The sequence below is a fragment of the Etheostoma spectabile genome, chromosome 15 (assembly GCF_008692095.1).
Source record: "Etheostoma spectabile isolate EspeVRDwgs_2016 chromosome 15, UIUC_Espe_1.0, whole genome shotgun sequence".
In the NCBI taxonomy this organism is placed as follows: domain Eukaryota; kingdom Metazoa; phylum Chordata; class Actinopteri; order Perciformes; family Percidae; genus Etheostoma; species Etheostoma spectabile.
The window spans coordinates 736,197-742,699 of NC_045747.1; the positions used below are offsets into that span (position 1 = coordinate 736,197).

At 45.1% G+C, this 6,503-nt stretch overlaps 1 long non-coding RNA gene across 1 annotated transcript in view; it reads right to left on the minus strand.

Moving 5' to 3' along the window:
• Positions 1–3,423: 3,423 nt before the first annotated feature.
• The window catches only part of LOC116703579 (uncharacterized), a 10,056-nt gene continuing 6,976 nt past the window's right edge, over positions 3,424–6,503 (minus strand). The window contains exons 2-3 of the long non-coding RNA XR_004335462.1: positions 5,391–5,394; positions 3,424–3,434 (exon numbers count right to left, since the gene is read on the minus strand). This is a non-coding gene — a long non-coding RNA (uncharacterized LOC116703579). The remainder of the gene's footprint in view (positions 3,435–5,390; positions 5,395–6,503) is intronic.

Below are 6,503 nucleotides of genomic sequence, written 5' to 3' on the forward strand. Positions count from 1 at the left end.
ATATTAAGGAGTAACACAAACTGTCCTTTGCTAGAGAAGGACAAGCAACAAGAACATGAAAGCATGAATGTATTGGTCTCTGACCAGTCTGCCATTATTATCATCTTGGAATATCACTACATTAATATCGTCACACTTAATCTTCGGAGAGCGTCCTGTAACCTGAAGCTGAGACCACGGACGCTGCGCTGGTCATCTCTACTTTTACAGAGAGAGTGGACACTGACGCGATGCACAGGTCTGCTGCAGGCAGCGGCGGCCACCGGGCACCGGCCACCGGGCACCGGCCACCGGGCACGCACCACCGGGCGGTACCGGCCCCGGCCACGGGCAGCGACCACCGGGCAGCGTCCACCGGGCACCGGCCACCGGGCAGCGTCCACCGGGCACCAGGCAGCGGCCGCACGCGAGGCAGCCTCGACACAGTACCGTCCCACCGGGAAAAGTCCCACTCCGCATCAGGGTGCCAGTGCAACCATTCCTAACATCTAACAGCTGTAGTAGGGTTTAAATCAAACTCACTACAACAATAGTGACAAGTAGGCTAATGCATGTTAATAAAAATAAAGCAGAACACATGCAGAAGACAACGCAATAACTGGTAAACACGTTTATTTGGGATCAGACGGCAGCTGATTGGACACATGAGACTCCAGGATTAATCTTAGCCCGGCTGTTAGCCTGCTCTGGACCAGGCTAGCCGCAAAGAATAAATCTCCATGGTAACTTGGCTGGGCTTAATTCAATCTGGTTTCGTGCAACCGAGTCCAAGCTAAATTCATCCAGGATAACTTGAATATCCCGGCTTAATCCCTTATCCTAGTTTCGTGCAACAGGCCCCGGCTCTCCAGCGGCAGCCATCTTTGTTGTCAGTAAATTCAAACCAAGCGCTCTTTGGTGACGTGGTTGATTACGTTACTGTTGATCATCTGTCCGTCATCGTTTAAAGCCCGCCCTGACAATCTGATTGGTCCAAACAGCTCTGGTTCAAGCATTGTTATTCCACAACAAATCAAATCCAGACATCAGACTTCATATTATTAATTAACAATATACAGTCTATGGTCCTGAGCTTAAATGTTGTGGGCGGGGCTTAGTTCCCTGGCATCCAGGCGAGATAACCTGTGTTATTTAGTAAAAGGTTGTTTTTGTTGTTTATCAGCCAGTTCAATACATTTTACTTAAAATTACTGTTCCTGGTTTATACCATCAAAACTACTAGACTTCGCTGAGATGGCAATCATCTGAGCTGCCTTGATGTTTGATCCTTGTTCTTCTTCTGTGGTGGACTGTCCAGTATGTTGACTTACACACACAAATCAGCAGCTGGCAAAGAAGTCCTGAACCCAGGCTTAAATGTTTGTCATAGACTAGGATGGCTCCTGGCTCCGAATGGGTCTATAGGGGGGACACATGTTAAGTGGGGGGTCTGGGGATCCGCCATACATTTTAATGCACCACTGTATTGTGAAAAGGTCCTTATTTAGGTCTTGTTACGTGTTGGCGCTTTGTGTTTTTCCTTCAGTGCTGGCTGGTGGAGGGGGGTGGGGTGGGTTTGTGGGGGTGCCAAAACTTTCTTTATACAGGAAAAAACCCTACTTGCTGAACTTTGAACTGAAAGGTGCTACCCTACATCCTTTTATTTTCGTACATGGTTGATCATGGCTTTCAGCCCGTGGTATTGGATAAACACCATCATTTCCTCATGAAGATCATACTGAAGAGGTTTGTTTGCAATGGAAACAGCTGGGCGTTTTGAGAGGAACTCCTCAGAAAAGCAGCCTAGGCGCTGCAGCAGATGACGACCCGGGCCCTGCTGCAGCCACTGCTGGGTGGAGCTCAGATATCGACCAATCACAGCCTGACTGACAGGCCGTGATTGGTCAGTTGGTTGGTAGGTTGCATACTATTGGTTGCTGCGGCACTAAGACATTGGAGCTGCTGGAATCTGAGTTAGCTGATGAGATCTGCAGACACACACACACACACACACACACAAACACAGACACACACAATTACTCATCACTGCCTACACACTAACAGTTTTGTGGCCTGCCTCTCTGTTGCTTTCTCTATCTACGGCTCTCCCTCTAATCTTCACGGTTTATTCTTCCCTATCAGAGATTTTCTTTCCGACAGAAATGATGTGTGGTCACAATAACAAGGTCTAAAAAATCCCAGTCACCTTTTATTCTGAAGGTAGAGCTCATTGTTGTAATAGTGGATTCTCATTTCAAAAACTGTGCGTAGGATCCTTACTAAAAGTGTAGGTACGCCAAAAAAATTGGATTGATGGAACCGTGCATATTCACATCTGTAAGTAATGTTCCCTTTATAAATCACAGATTACCTACAAGTGTGCGTACATGAATCAGCCTCTTATCCCTCCATGTGCACGCCCATTTTTAACCATCAACAGTCCATGCAAAGCATCAAGTGAATGCTGGTCCGCACGTTGATCACCAGGGCTGTTGTTCTTTTGGGACGTCGAATCATGACGACCGGCGGAGAAAAAGCAAAAAAAAACTCGGGAATTGTTTCAAATCGACTTCTCTTTTCGGCCTGTTCTCACACAGTGTAGGGAAACCTGACTCCACGGGCATTATGGCACCTCAACATCATGTGTGTCGCCATTGTCTCCAAAATGTGGGTACGCCGGGGTCAGAGTTTGTGTGGAGGACCGCACATTCTCCCATCAAGTATTTTTTTATTTTTTTTTATAAATCATAACCTTTGCGTGGAAGTGGCACACGCACATTTTCAGCCCCGTCTTTACGTACGCCACGTTTAGAAGTGACACCCCTGGGCCTCTTCTATGACACTGTAATCTTCTCTGACATGCACTTTCCCTTCCTATAATAGTTGAATGTAGGGTGTGTTTTCTGCATTTGGAAAGTGTTTCTTCTTTGTATATTTGACTTTTCCCATTACCTTTCCCATATTGGACAAAACGTCATATTCAACCATTGTGCAGTGTGTTTATGTAGAGTGGTGTGTGGGTGGTAAAAGGCTTTGTGAGGTTTTAACTCTGATTGAACCTCAGCCAACTGTTTTAGTCTCTTAATCTTAGCAATACTCCCAGACTGTAAACAATTAGATGTCTTTTTTTATTTTTTATGAAGCAGGTGGGGTTGCTATATCAATACTATGAAAGTATTAAAACACTCAATATACAGAGAAATGCAACCAGCCTGTATTTAGGTAGAAATTACTGCTTAAGTGCCGCTCTAGTCATTCCCCGGCTGCAGCGATGGTGCAGAGACACATTGTGCAGTGGTGGACTACCCCGAAACACTGACCAATCAGAGCAGACTGGGCTTCATGCTGTGGGCAGATACTAAGGAAAAAAGGTCCACCAAATATATGCAGCAGTCAAATATAAGTATCAAACTGATCAACAGGGCCAGGTTAGGTGGTAGCACCGTTGTGCAGGACTATTAAAGGTGCAGGTTTCCAGACCGAGCTGCAGGGTCTGTGAACCAGAAACAACGGTTTTACAACAGTCTACATAGTAACTATGCAGTGATCAAGACTTAGTACAGTAGTACGGTCAGTGGAGGCCTTTCATTTACCCAACACCGGTGGAAGATCCTTTACTTCAATAAAAGTACTAATACCACACTGTAGAAAATACTACAACAAAAGTCCTGCATTCGGAAATGTCACTTAACCCTCATGTTGTCCTCGGGTCAATATTAACCCATTTTACAAAGTTTCTATATCAGAAATTTGGGTTACTTTCAAACAACTTGTAGGAAAAAAAGAAATTATCATTTCAATACTTTAACAAAATGTGGGTGTTTAATTCAATTTTATAGAATTTAAGAAAAAAATGTTAAAAGATTGTTAAAACATATCCAGTAAAAAGCTTAAAAAATTGCAAATAAATGACAAACAGTGGAAAAAATTGACAAAAACAACACAAGACGTGTCGAAAAAGACGACCAAAGCATTACATTTTGACCCCGAAAAACAAAAGGCGGCATAGTCAATGGGAAGACAACATGAGGGTTAAGTAAAAGTTTCTAAGTATCATGAGGAAAATGGACTTAAAGTACTAAAAGTAAAAGTACTTGATGCAGGAAAGATCCTTACATTTTAGAAACCGGAAACGATCCAAACTGTTATGTCAATCAAAGTGTTTAATGGTCTAATCATTTCAGCTGTACATGTATATTATTGGCTAGTTTAATTAATAAGAAAACATGCATGTGTTTTGTGTGCAAACGCTTAATCTGTAAAGCTGTCAGATGAATGTAGGGGAGTAAAAGCAGAATATTTCTCTCTGAAATGTAGCGGAGTAGAAGTAGTGGCAGGAAAAGAAAAGACCTAAATAAAGTACACGTACCTCAAATTGGTACTTAAGAACAGTACTTGTGTAAATGTACTTTGTTGCACATTGCTATTGCCCAACACTTACCTATAGACACTAGAAACCTGTCTTTAAATATGTTTTGATCACGTCTTCTCTTATTTTTGAGACGTTACATGTGTGTCCGTGAACAGTGGAGACAGTGGTAATAGTACTGTCTCTAGTACTGTCTACTTTTACCAGTACGGGTGATCCCAGCAGCTCTACTCTGACACAGAGTTGCCCTGGTGCCGCCTGGTGGTCCCGTTGGATCACTGCACTCCTACAACCAGAACTCCCATTCACACACGCAGACCCTGGATCCCTGCAGGTGCTCTGAGAAGCTGCTCTGCTGGGACCACTACTGGTGTCACTGGTGGACTGGGTCACTGGTGGTGGGACAGGACACAGGAGGACAGCATCTTGGGTTACTCTGTTAACGTGAGGAATCACTGTATGTGGGAAAACAACACGGGCAGGTTTGGGTCTGCTGAGGGTAGAACAGTTGAGAGAGCAAGGGGGCGTGGTTTTCAAGAGGAAGGGCGGGGTGAATGAAAAAGGTTTCCCAACGGAAGGCAAACGGAGGCAGAACAAAACTCTCCAAGATGCTGACAGACAGTCAGACACAATAACAATACTTTTTATTTATAAAGCGCCTTTCATGAAACCCAAGGACACGTTACATGGCTACACTAAGGGAGGTTGTAGGCTGGGGTAAACAGCTGGTGTTTCAGGAGGATGTCCAGGGATGTAGCATTTCCGATATCTGCAAGGAGGGTGCTCCAGAAGGATGGGGGTGCAACGCGACACAGTCTGGTGTGGGGAATGGGGAGCAGGCCAGTGTCTCAGTACCACAGGTTTTGGGTTGGGGTCAATAGATGGAGGAGGGCCAGGGCATGGAGGGATTTGTAGATGAGAAGGAGGATTTGATGTTTGATGTGGGACTTAATTGGGAGCCGGTGAAGGTGGATGAGGGTTGGGGTTCCACTGGTTGGACCTGTGCCTATACAAACCCACGGAGACAAGCCTGCACAGACACGCAGCTGGGGATACCGGGTTACATACATGCAGACATGTGTGCAGGATGAGAAGGTTCACACTAAAACACTGGAGTGGGCAGATCAGCAGTGAAAGCAGTGGGTGGATGCGTCATTGGTGCTGTGGAGGCGTTGAAGGTGCAAAGCCAAAAGACAGCGCTGCAGGGCGGGTGGCAGCTGTTTGCACAGGTACAGGGCCACGCGAGCACAATAGGTGAACCCCAAATGAACGAGCCGCCTAGGGATGCAGAAACTCCTTCGTCCCTACTGGAGACACACTAACACACAGAGATGCATCAATTTATAGTTAGATACAAATTATTTAATAATAAATGAACATGTTCCCCAAAGTTAGTAAATGCTCCAGGGACCACCGGTGGATTAATCCAGCCCTGTCATTGGCATTAAGACCCAAACCTACTATGGTAGCATATCATCACACACATTTGCAATTACCCACCATAAAAGAAAAGAAAAGAAACTCAATTACACCTGCAACTGATTTCCCAGACGTGCATATCAAGCTGACATTTAACTGAAATTACATGCAAGATTCACGTCACTGTTGTGCTCTGTTATGGTCTGCTATCAACCCTAACGCAGTGCATTTGTTGCTTATGTGTTTTAACTGTAATATATATATATTTGTTACATTTTTTGTGTGTGACTGTAAAACAATTCCCAGTAGAGCTTGCTTTGCATTTGTGCAAAAACAACCCCTCTGCCTCGCAGAGCAAGACCAACACAGGACTCAGCATGATAGTGTGTGTGTGTGTGTGTGTGTGTGTGTGTGTCTGACAGAGAGCAAAATACAAGGAATGAGAAAAAAAAAGAAAGTAAAGAAAAAGCAGAGACGTATATATCTTCGCCTCAGAACACATTACCCGTGTAGTCATCCACAGACAGCCAATCAGGGAGGACCTGCCCTGCCTTTGGCTCCACCCACCTCACCCAGACCTCCACACGCATGCCCCATCTGGCCTGCCGATGTCGCTCGCTGATCCACATCAATGGCAGAATCTTTTTTTTGGTCAGAGCTCCCCACTCCTCTGAATTCAACCCTGAGAGACTGTCCAGACCAGCAGAGCGCACGCGCACACACACACACACACACA